Source organism: Limulus polyphemus, unplaced genomic scaffold (genome assembly GCF_000517525.1).
Source record: "Limulus polyphemus unplaced genomic scaffold, Limulus_polyphemus-2.1.2 Scaffold901, whole genome shotgun sequence".
In the NCBI taxonomy this organism is placed as follows: Eukaryota; Metazoa; Arthropoda; class Merostomata; order Xiphosura; family Limulidae; genus Limulus; species Limulus polyphemus.
Genome location: NW_013666511.1, coordinates 59,396 through 72,591, shown reverse-complemented (window position 1 = coordinate 72,591; position 13,196 = coordinate 59,396). Strand labels below are relative to the sequence as shown.

At 30.4% G+C, this 13,196-nt stretch overlaps 1 long non-coding RNA gene across 5 annotated transcripts; it reads left to right on the top strand.

The window, feature by feature from the left end:
• The first annotated feature begins 553 nt into the window (after positions 1-553).
• LOC106461126 lies at positions 554-9,025 on the top strand. 5 transcript variants are annotated; one of them, XR_002610929.1, is made up of 5 exons: positions 689-882; positions 1,470-1,517; positions 4,496-4,594; positions 7,854-8,000; positions 8,909-9,025. It is a non-coding gene; the product is annotated as an uncharacterized LOC106461126 (long non-coding RNA). The 5 variants fall into 5 exon arrangements; XR_002610930.1 differs by lacking the exon at positions 689-882 and adding an exon at positions 1,081-1,095; XR_002610928.1 differs by lacking the exons at positions 689-882; positions 1,470-1,517 and adding an exon at positions 554-682.
• The last annotated feature ends 4,171 nt before the right edge of the window (positions 9,026-13,196 follow it).

The window sequence follows — 13,196 nt, the reverse complement described above, 5'->3', positions numbered from 1 at the left end:
GAAGTAGGTGATCTTTCTCCTCCTCTGCTCTGATAAAGGAATTGTCTCCAAATATAAAATTAATAAAAATTCTTTATGCATGCCAAACCAGCTTGATGCAAAGAATTAATACCACAGAAATGTTTTCAACACTATATGAATCAGTACTACTACTATGGACTGCATAGAGAAAGTGGAGACAGGGAGTGTAATGTTGGGATCTGAAAACGAGTGAATGTTACTTTAAAATAATACATTTTTAATTCATCACGGCATTAATGGTAGCATGGAATGTTTAGGTTTTGCTAGTGGTTACTCATGGTGCCATTATCATCGAGTTACGTAGCTCTTCATTGGATATGTGCACTAGTTACTTCAGTATTGAAAATGTTAACTCCACGTGTAAGATCGTACACTGATAATGTATAGAATAATTATATGCTTTTTATTACTCACTAAAAATATATAAGCGTCATTATTTTCAGAGCTTGTAGCCAAAACCACAAGAGGATATTGTATTATAATAAAAATAGACTGCAGTGTTTCCAACTTCTTTATTGCCTTATAAGTCATACCCAACTTCCCTTTTTTACTTAGAGAATAGTTTCTGCAAACGTCGCCATCTCGTTTGTCATAAAATGGAAATTGTGCCCATGTTTCCAGTTGACGAATAACCATATTTTATTCCCACAGGACACTTCGTGTAGGTTTTGTGCTGTTTTTTGAAAATGTCTATTAGTGCAATACTGGTGCAAGTTTTTTTACAATGTTATTTTAAGTTATTTGTTATGTGAAAATCGCGTGTCAGATACTGTAATAGTGACACTAATATTTAAAAATAATATTAAAGTTGAAGTGTTTTGTACCTCTTGTTTCGTCGCGAAAACGTAGCCAACTCTCTGCGTAAGTTTATATTTGTGTTATTGTTAGTGTTGTTGAATTTATTTTAGTATTTTTTGAAATACATATTGAATTGTTTCTGGAATTGGGCTGTCGCACAAGTCTAAATACGGCATGTGTAGGGCTTATCAATGTCAGCCACACCAGTTGAACTATTATTAGTATATACTATATCAGTATATGGCAACAGCAATTGGTTTTAACCCCTTATTACTTGTACGTAAATCTCTTCGTATTTAGTTAATGCAAACCGTATAACTTAATAATAAGATTACATCATTAGTTTTAGTTACGTTAGTTTCTGTTAATCCTTTTGTCATGCTTTCCACTACTGTTACTTCTTTTGTATCATTCTGATATGACCCATATCTTAATATCACTCATATATTTCGGCTAATCCTTAGGGCTTATCTTATTACTTCCAGTTGACCCCGTGTATAGGCCTAGGGGATAGTTTAAACTAAATTAAAGTATGATTAGTTGTGTGTGTTAGACGCAGTACACAGTATATTTACTAAATTATTTATCTTTTTTTTTTTGTTACATTTATCATTGGGAATATGCTTTACAACCCAAATTATCGCTAACAGTGAAGAAACCCATTGGATGAAGTGATGCATCATTCACTATAAGTATAAGTAAGGATAATATATTCATTACTGGGTTAAGTTTTAGTTTTGATCTATGTAGGTAGCTTACATTCACCAGGTGTTAATAATAATAATGTATCTTAACATTGTTTTGGCCAAAGTTTAAAAGAGTTTCACAAACTTATTTGTATAGAATTTAAAAATAGAATTGTTTTTGAATGAATCCTTTAACTTGCATGAGCATTACTCATTGTGTTACTACATAAAACAAGTTTGTGAAACATTTTTTTTTGGAAAGGTCTTTCTAGCTGTAGCTTAAAAATTTATGTGTTATTTTGGGCATATGCTGTCTGGTATTTATATTTTTATAAAAAAAAAAATTTTCTAGGTGCAAACATGAATTGAGACTTGTGTTTTTTTTGCATTTTTTTAAGATTTGTGAATGTGTAGCATACCTTAATTGAGAATGCAGTGTGTGATATGTTTATATTATTTCTTTTAAATGATTGTTCAGTTTGTATATGTTTATAAAAAGGTATATTTAGATGTTTGATGCATAGTTGTTGTTTTGAAAATTATGGGTGGCCATGTGTCAAATGGTGTTCTGTTACATTGCGTATTATGTGTCATTAGGTGTATTACATGCACTGTGATAACATTATAAAAAAAAGAATTCTACTGATGATAATGAATATAAGATTATAAAAGAAGTAATTTTATTACTTGTACAAAATCAACTGATATAAGATGAAAAGTAGTGAATTGTAGACATTAATTATGGAGTAATAACATTCACAATATAACTGTACGAGTACCTAAAGGTTTAGTAGTTGCAGTAATAATTCCTCCTACTTTTTAATTAAACTTCACAGGTCACTTCCCTTGGGGATGGGAAAGAACCATTTTGAACTGATATTTGGTTTCTGCACAATAACTGGAGTTCTAAGTAGCAGATTTTAATAAAATTTAAGAGGTCACTCCCCTTGGCATTAAGGAAGAACCATAGTGACTTTGGGGATAAAATGATCACAGTAACCAACCATTTCAAAAATTTATTAATTTGGTTTCTTTGTAAAAGAAAACATAACCAGAAAATGTACATGCACATAGACATATTTATCAATTCATGCCAAAACAAAAAAGCTATTAATCAGGAAGGATTAGCCATTGTGCTGATAAGATTGTAAACTTTCTATCATATTAACAATTATCATTTGTCTGTTAAGTGCGTCTGTTTTGTTTATTCAAAGCAAAACTTGCAGAGTGTTTGGTCACTGTGATATTATAGCATCACAACATCATTCTTTTTAGCTTGAAAAATTAATATGTGAGGCATGGTTTTTCTTAAGATTCTTTTAGTCTTTTATGTCCACAAATATTTTTATATTTTTTTAAGGCTTATATATAAAATACAGTGTTCATGAATAGGAACTATATAACACCGTTAAAAGTTCGAAAAATTATTTAACTGAAGCAGAAAATTTAAAAAAATTTCTATATTTAATTGGCTCGAAAACATGGTGAAATTATTTTCTTTGTGGGCTGAAAGAGTAAATAAATTATATGGTAAATATACTTTTATTAATCTTTTCTGCTACTGGACAGCCACTTGAGAAATCTTACTTGCAAACTTCTTAGGATTAGAATTCAATTTATACAGAAGTTAACCAGTGGGGTTCCTTAACTTTTTGTTTTGTTGGGGGCCAATAAAAGTTTTGATTATTTTGGGGTTGGGGTATTTTAAATCAACTTTCAGTATAACTCACCATTTGCAGAAGTAAGACATTTTTATTTTATTGAATCTTTTCATTGTGAAAACTGTAAATTGTCTGAAGTTACTTTTTTGTTGTGAATATTACACGAATCACAGTTTAGTTAAACATAAGTACAATAATAAAAATGTTAATGAGCTGATGTTTATTTGTAATAGAAAATTCAATTCATTCGTATTAAGAGTCAATTATACAAAGGCACCAATCAAGACATGTATATAATAGCACATCAATAACTGCAATAATGTAGTTTAACAGTAGAGCAATCCCCAAATGACATCCAGTTACACGCACATGGAGAAGCGTATGCCAGCAGTTTGCTCATACATTCAAGGTATGAAAGTTGGAATAAATGTTTGCAATGGATCACACAACTAAAACTAGGCTTAAAAATTATGTGGTATTACTGGAATGAGGGTGACAGTGGCCAAGGGCTCAAGACTTTTTAAAGCTATAATATATAAATAAACACAATGAACATTGACTATTTTGTTTATTTAATTTTCTTATGTTTTAAAGTTAGATATTTGGAAATTTAAATTCCAATTTTATTTGCTTGAATGTTTTGTAGATGCTTTATTCTTTTAAACTTATGTAAGGTGAGGATTGCCCCAACTGGCCCTAAAGTGAAAATCACCTCTTATGTTAACATTTTGATAACATAATGTAAATTCAGAAAATGAAAATTACTCTAATTATAATGGTACTACTAATAATGAAAAGTTGGAAAAAATGCCACTGTTTCTCCATCCATTCACTCAAAAACAAAAAAAAAAGAGAACAAAAATTTTGCATTTTGATTTTTTACTTCATAACATGTTTTCCTTCTCTGAAGGTAATTTAGCTAATAGAAATTTAGAGTGTATTTACAGACATATTGCTTACATGTCAAAAAGAAGTAATTTATCTTTGTACAAATCCCTAGTTAAGCCTTAATTGAAATACAATGTCCAGGTTTGGTTTCATTGTCTAAGAAAGGATAATGACTTATTTAAAAGTTTGTAGGAGGGCTACTAGATGTAGATGTGGATTGAAGGGTTATAGACATGTTGATTACAAGGAATAGGTTAAAATAACTTGTATCCTCTTGAAAAAGTATAAGAAGCAATATTTTTGAAGTTTACATGATAGTTCAGGGGATTGTTAGGATAAAGACCTCTGATTTCATTATGCTGTATTCTGAAGATATAAAATAGTAGGGTACAAGTTTAAGATTTTGAAAAGATAGGCTAGGCTTCATTTTTTTTTTAACAGGGTGATTCACCTGTGGAAAAAGGTACTATTGGTAGTAACGAATGCCAGTGCTTTACAGGAGTCTGAGAAAGAAATTGTTGATTTTTTGAAAAATAAAAGGTAAATTTTTTTCTCTATTTTTCAAGGGTTAGTATTGACAGCCTTGAAGAACCAAATGTTCCCTTAATTTTAATTGTGTTTTTTTGGATGTTATGTTATTACTGGCTCAATTACCTTTAGAGTTGTTAGTACTGATACATTTTGTCACGTTCCTTTTTTTTCTATGTAACATTATTACTGGGCATCTTACAGTGTAGTTTGGATAAAACTGATGCATGCAAGTTGAAGAAAAATAGTCATTGGCTCTAAAAAAGTAAGCTGGAAATGTAATTTTATAAAAGGCAGTAACACAATACTGTATATGTGTGTATCATTATCAGTCAAAGAAAAAAACTAAAGGAAAGAATCAGAATAGCATATCAGAGACAAACTTTTAAATTTTCACAATTTTTGTATCATCTCTTGAGGTAACATTAATTGTATCTGAAAACAATTATAATATTTAGCAATCTGTGTTTGACGAAATTCTATAGGCTTCACTTGCTTATGATGATTTAACTGAGTTTTTATTCTTTACTATACTTACAAGAAGGAAAAGTTAAGTTCCGTTTTTATATATACAGACACACACACACACACACACACACACACATATACATATATATATATATATATATATATATATAATGTTTTAGGGTTTCTGTTTCAATATACACTCCAAAGTACTAGAAGCAAAGGATTTAAAACTGACTTAAATTTTGTCTGTTTGATAAAGAGAGTGAAAAATACCTGTTTCAGATACTTGATGTACAAGAAGCTGTAGAACACGGAAGATTAAGTATTTGTAATTTTGCTGTGGTGCAGTAAAATAACGGTGGTGGTGAATTATTTTATGGAGAGTTTTCAGAAAAGTTAAAAGAAAATCTCTTTGTAAATATAAAGTGTTACATACATTTCCATATGGTTAAATAAGTTTAAAAACTCTGCTTCACTAAGAATTGATTTTAGTTGTGTGTCTCGTGAAAAGGTATGTATAGCTGACATGGTCTAATGATATTCTTTTTCGTGCATATTACGTTCACACATTATTGTTTTAAACATTAATGAATAAAATTAACCCTAGGATTACTGATGGAGTCCATGTGAACTATTTACACATCATATTATTTGTGGGTACAGGATTTTGCTGGTTACAGAATCCCTTATAACAGAGTTAGAAAAATTGTAAACTAAGATACTGTTCATATTGCAATTAATACCATTATCTACAGCATTGAGTATTTCATGTAAAAACTTAGTGATTTCACCCAATTTATTGCAGTTAATTCTTTAAGCTGAGTGTTTTAAGACATAAAATTATTCAAAACTAGCTGAAGTACCCATTTCCTGGACGGGAGTTATGTAAATGAATGATTAAAGAAAGGTTATCTTAGGACATGAAAAGATACTTCCCTTGTATGTAATTGTAAAAAATTCCAAACACAAAATATGAAACTGCAAGTTTGCATGTATCTCTCCATGGACCCAATAAACCTCTATACCAAATTTAGTGACTATCCATAGGTGAGGTAATGGTAAAAAATGCAAAAACACCCATAAATACTGAAAACCACAAAACTGAAAATTCGTATATACCCCTGTATGGACCTGATGAACCTCCACACCAATTTTGGTGAAGATCCATCCACACCCTGCAAGGTAGTTACATGGACAGACAAGAGACAGTACTGTTATATTTATATAGATGATGCAATATGTGAACCCCATTAGTAGTAAATGACATAAAACAAATCAGTAATTTGAGGGTTAAATAAAATCTTCCTAGTATTTGGTTATATTGGCACTTGGAGCAAAAAGCTGCCTGAACTTTCCAAGATATTATTAGGATTACATTAAACTATACTGGTAATGAGTATATCCAGTTGATCAATCAGTGCATTCTAATGTTATAAGTGTTTGTTTTACAATTTTGCATACACCTAGTAAAGTAGCTCTTAGTAGAACAGTCTGTTCTTGTTTTGTGGGTATTACTTTACTTGGTTATATATATGTTAGTTTTAGGAAATAAATTTTGAAAATTTATGTAACAAGGATCAACTGCCAAAACAGACAATCACAGTTAATGTTTTTTGAGCCTAAGTTGTTTTTTTTTTACAAAACTAAGTGGAAATATATATTCCAAGACTATCGGTATTTCAGAAGCTAGAAAGAACAAATACTTTAGAAAAGATTAATTTTTTAGCTAAATACAAACATTTTCTCTTTTTACCATATTTTTTATCTTACATTTTGATGTATTATACTTAATATTAACTTCTGATCAGAGCAAACTTCCTACTTGGAGTGAAACTAAAAATCAATCTGGTAACGAGTATAGCTAATTAAGTTTACTTTTTTACATTCTTATTTATAGATATTAGATGCAGTTTTAGAAGACAGTTTTATTTTTCTTAAAGGGTGGTTGGCCTTTGGAATGGATTGCCTTTGAATGTGGTGGATACAGTAAATTTAAGGGAGTTTAAGGGTAGATTTGATAAATATCAGAATAAGAAGGGCTGGCCAATAGGTAATTTTTAAATGTTGTTGCAATAAAATCACTAAGAAAGCGAGCAAGAAAGTAGAAAAGCAAAGGTGATAAAATACAGAAATTAGACCGTTGGACATAACTAACTTTAAAAAAACATAGTTTTTAAGGTGATTTATCTCAAAGTCTAATTCATATATATATATATATATATATATATATATAAACACACACACATCACATTGACTTATAATATCTTTTTATTCAAAATTTTATAATTGTGTATTTTTTCTTACAACCAGGAAATATTTTATACCTGAAATATTAACACTTTTCCAATAGTAGATACTAAATACAAATATTTATATAACTTGGTGTATTAGGTCCAAACAATGTTTAACTATAGAAAAATAACCACATATTCTCACACCTTCACAACCTCATACATACATTTTGTTCTTTATAAGAATATGTTAGTGAACTGTAATCTTAAATAGATAAATTAATGTTATAGAAAGGTAATAAAACTCTAAACCTCTTTTCAAAAAAAATTTAGTGATGCCTAAGTGAAATTATATGTGTGTGTATATATAGTTTTGGCCTGATTAGCTCTAGTATACATTCTCATAATAAACTAATATTAGCTATTTAGAGCACTTTTAATTTTTAATCCCCAATAATCTCAAAGAAAAAAAAAAGCTGTGCAAGAGGTTGAAAATTTAATAGTAAATTTTGAATTTACATGGAATGTAGTGGAACAAATAATAATGTTCTTGTTTTGAATTTTTCACTCAGGTTTGTCTACAGATATTGTTTCAGAATCCAAAAGTAATGTATCAGTTGGCAAGAGGCTTCAAATCTGTTTTATATCTGGGAATTGCAGTATTTGCTGGTTCCATGTTTGTTTTCTTGATATCTCCAAGTCCCGAGAAGATATTAAAGGTAACTGTATGGTTTCAAAACTATATCCTGACTTGCTAGACTACTATACTTGATAATTTTTTGTACCCTGTGGGTTGTACTTAATGTGCATAATAAATATACATATCTGTTTAGGAGAAGCTTTTAGTTAAGACTAAAAGTGAGATAATTATTATTTATATGATTAGCTGAGTGTATAAAAAACCTGCCATGAATGTTTTTTTAAGAAACTGAATATTGCTTATTTCTAACTTTAACTGTTGTAGCTGAACCAGCTATTAATCTCACCCTTCATGACTAGTATAGAATATACCTTTATTCAGGTATTTTTGTTTAAACTTCCATTCAATGTCTGCATCTAGTTAATTACTTCATGTTAACTGGATGTTTGATGGTTATAAACATGTGCTAATCCTTTTACACGGGTAAAGGTTATATACTGTATTCTTTGTCTTTAACTCTCAAGGTATTTTATAGACGTTTCTGTATAAGTTTCTGAGGAGGTAGCTTGTTCAAACAGATGATACAGAAACTTATACTGAATGGATTACAATTGTATGTAGACTGTTGGTTGAGATATTTAACCTAATGACTTCATTGTGAATATAAAAGTTTAGCATTTCCATTATTCTGTCTTTTGTTTCTGGTCCTGTTCAGCTCTTGTTTTTCTACCCTTGAACTTATCAGATAGACAGTAGTCATACAGATTGGAAACTAGCCAGTACATTATTTCAACATACACACAGCATTGTGAATAAAGATTGTGTTCATTTGTTCACTTATGTGCTTATTTCTCCTTTTCTGTTCTTGATTGATTTATGCTTAACAGTCCTGAACCTGCATTTTGCAGATACTATAGACCTCTATCTATGTAATCTGAAATTGACCAATTTATCACGTAAGGTAAAAAATTGATATTTTTTCTCCAGAAACTACCTGGAATTCAAATGACAGATGAAGAACAAATTGCAGAAGGAAATTTTATTTCAAACTTACTAGAACAAACACCAAACAATAGTGAAGAAAAACAAGAATCACAAAAATAAGAAGCAAAGTAGATCCTACAAAAATGTGTTCATTAAAGTATGTTTATGTTAGCTTTTAGAGCTGCCTAGACCAGTCTACTGTTATCATTCAGACAAGGTTATTAAAAGCTGGCTGTATTCAAGTATATTTCGAGATGTTTTAACACAGACTAATGTAAGTTTACTGAAGTTGAAATTTTCCTACTAGTAAAGGAACCACAAAAAGTAGTAATTACAATATTTTTGTAATATTTGGTTATTGCTGACAAATGGTAGTCATTAAAATGGAGAATGTATGTTTTATGAAGAAATTACATAAATAAAATAGTTTTTTCCATCTCTGTGTTGGTGAATGTTTGTTTAATCAGAATATTTTTTAAAACTTAATATTTTCTCATGCAGAATGTATATAACAGAACATTAGTTCTATCATGTAGCAAAGCAGAATGTGAATGAACTTTCTTCTAAACATACGTTTCTTCTTTCAAAAATACCTAATTGGTCGAACACTTGAGTGAAACATTTTGCTAATTTATTTGCAGTTGTGAAATGTATCATCCATAAAAGGTTCAAAAATGTTACCATATTTTAAATGAAAATGTGGTGAATGATTAACCTGTTCTTGCGACATTTTACATTTTTCCAAAGTGAAGGTCTGGAATGAATGGCAGCTTCTCATTCTGCAAAGGAGCTACTTTTCCAAAGTGTTAAAGGCCAACAGCTGAACCTTGCTACTAAGTTCTGTTGTGTTGCATGTACCTGACTTCAGGTTCCCCTGTATGATTGAATGTCGTTGTCCTAAGTGACATCAATTAGTAAACTGGTCATTTCAGCCTGGATACTGGACAACTAATATAGAGCTAGGTATTATTTACATATACACCGTGTACTACTTACCTGAAGCAGATAGACCAATGTTCTGTCGAAAAGTGTAGTATGTTCCAGCATAAATATATGGCCTCATTTTGCATATAAATCGTTGTTTGCCAACTTATTTTGATCACTACACCGAAGATGCTCCTCAGAGACAGGTCTGAGAGCTTATAATGCTAAAAATAGATTTTTGATACTTGTGGTATCAAAACAAATGTCCCATTGTACAGCTTTATGCATTACAATAAAACTAACAAATATCAAAGATACTACACGTTTTATTGAAGAAATGACCTACAGCTTAATAATAATTCTCGTAAAGGTGAACGTCTCCTTCCTGTACATTTCACACGAACTATTTATCTTCACAAATATCAAAAATACATTGATGTAACTCAGACAAATTTTACCATTAGATAACTTTCATCCAAGAATAATACATCCAGACACAGTACTATTAATGTTATCAAAATTGCTTCTAACATTGTGAAAGACAACTTTTTATTACAGAACTCCTTTGAAATAACAGACTTAACAAATAAAAAAAAACCATCGACGTGAAACCTTTTTTTTGTAAAACCATTGAATTAATGTCTTCATGACGTTTTGCATATTCTAACTTCTTTAATGTCTTCATCGACATACAAATCGGCCATCCACACAGTGATTTTACTGATTAACTGACATTTCACTCATATTAAACCAATTATCACCTGTAATCGAGTCTTCCATATCGACACTCACACTTACAAAAAAATCACTTTGCAAATATTATGAAAGTTATTACTAGGTTTAAAAAGATGACAACGCTACGAACAACAACAAACTTAATCAGTTGAACTACACAATCCAATTAGGTTCCTCTTGGAATTGCTTATCATCCAAAACTTGAGGCTTTCCGGTGGCTCGGCGATAACGCTGTAGACTTATAACGCTAAAAATCGGGTTTTGATACTCGCAGTGAACATAGCACAGGTAGTCCATTATGTAGCTTTGTGCATTATAACAAACAAGCCAAAACTTTAGATTTTCTCTCGACATTAAAATAAATTCTTTAACAACTGTTAGAACAAATCATCTCAAAGTTTTGTTTTGTTCTTTAAAAGTAAAGGATATCCTGTTTCATGTTAAAATCCGTTTTACCCGTTCATAGAATAAAACGGGTGAATTTTAATTAAACAGTAAGTGGTGACATCCTTCAATGCAAGCTGCTGCCATCTAGTGAATTATGATAAAGGCACTGTCTTTAAAATTTTTAGAAGTAAAATGTTTCATTTATGAAAAACAGTATTTGTTGGTGGTTGTTGTTTTTTTTTTTTACTCTGGTATGCACCTTAGTGTACATGCAGAAACTGATTAAACAAGTTATTATGCAAAAATGTTACATATACGATGCTGTGTTGGCAAATGTTCCAGTTATTATAGGTGTTTAGAATTCAAGTCGAAGTATGCTAAAATGCAATAAAGGTTTTTCTGTAGACCTTAAATGCTTTAATTGTAATTTATGTGACACATGCTTAAACACCCTCACATCCCCCATAGCGTTACGTAAACTTTGAATGATCTCTAACTTGCAAATATACACACAATATATTGTTAATTCCAGTTGAAAAGATTCTTTTGCAGTTAGCTTTTCATTATTATTTTTAAAAAGAGAAAACCCTAACGCTTTTGCTCCCAATTCCTTTGCTTGATTAACTTGCCTTATTTTAAGTCTTGCTATCTCGCATCTATACACTGAAATTACTATATTGTTTTCAGTCTTGGACTCCTTACTTTAGGAAAGACACTGAGTTGTTGGAAAGGGTTTAGAGAAGGGCTACTACGATGATGCATGGAACCGAAAGGTTGTCGTGAGAGGACAGGTTGAGATTTCTCCAATCGAAAATCTGATTGAGTTGTTTAAGACTGTTAAGATAATTAATAGAGTTGATGTATCATATTTAAAAAAGAGAATGGTAAGACAAGAGAAAACATATACATTTTGGCAAGTTAGGAGTCATCTTCATCTAAGATAGTTTTATTTATTTTTTTACAGGGTAGTTGACCTTTGAAATGGGTTGCCGCCAGAAGGTGGATGCAGTAAATGGAAAATATAAATATTTAAATGATAAGGGCTCGTTCTAGTGTTGTTTATTTTTAAAAGTTAAGTTTAGTAGATGAAATGTCCTAGATGTACCAACCTGTATATTGTTGTCCTTAAATTTTATGTTAATATTATGTATATTTAGCTCCTACCATTCATTCCAGCATAACATAACGTTCACACCTCCGTGTTCTTAAGGTGAGCCACAATAATATCACAAAAGTTCACAAGCCTTATGCTGTGTTATATTAGTAACGTAATTTTTAATTTGCAAGTTTAAAGAACTTTTCTAAAACAGTTGTGCTTTGACGTCAACATCATAGATTTCACAGCATTAGCATGAACTTCATGTGTGATTGAAAGTTAACAGTGTTGAACCCTTTTTTTTTAAATTAATGAAATAATATTCATTTTCTAGCCTAAAAAAGTTTATTACAACACTGGTTACATGAGTGAAAATAAATATGTATTACTCTTAGATATCTGTAATATTTGACTGTATTTTATTATTATTACAAAAATAAAATAATATGTAAATGTAAGGGACAGTATCATACTTTTCCATAATTTCTTCATTTACATCTAAAAATTGCGGTGCATTTTTTATAGAACTTAATCAGATTGTGATGTCTTACGATGTACTATATACGTATTAATAAAAGTTATTAACTATAAGACGGAGACACACGTAGTATAGATGGTAGAACTTGTAGTCACAAAAGCTTATCGAAACGTTATACATTTGTTACTTGTAACAGAGTTTCTTTCATTACTCGATCAAGCCGTCTCCAAACTTTAATTTCTAAAAGTGAGTTCCTCGTTAATCAATTTATAACTGGTGTATCATGTTACTTAATTATTTTTAGATTCATGTTATGGTTAACAATAGCTCACCATCATGTTTCAGCAAATCTTCATCGTATAAAGCTTACTCAAAAAGTTATTTCAAAGTAACTCACTGATAACGTTCAGTTGTTTAATAAAGTTTTTTTTTCTATTTTACCCTATATACAGAGTGGTCACAAGTAAATAGACACCTAATTTTTTGTCATTTAACTGATTTATGATAACTAATTTGTGTTCACAGAGTACTATATAAATGAAAATGGTCCGCACATTAATCATCTTGTGCTACAGCATGCCTAGAACTCAAGGTTCTCTCGAATTGCCAGATTTTGTTAGAGGAAGGATAGTTGGTCAAGCAGATGTTGGAATAAGTCAGCGGCAAATTTC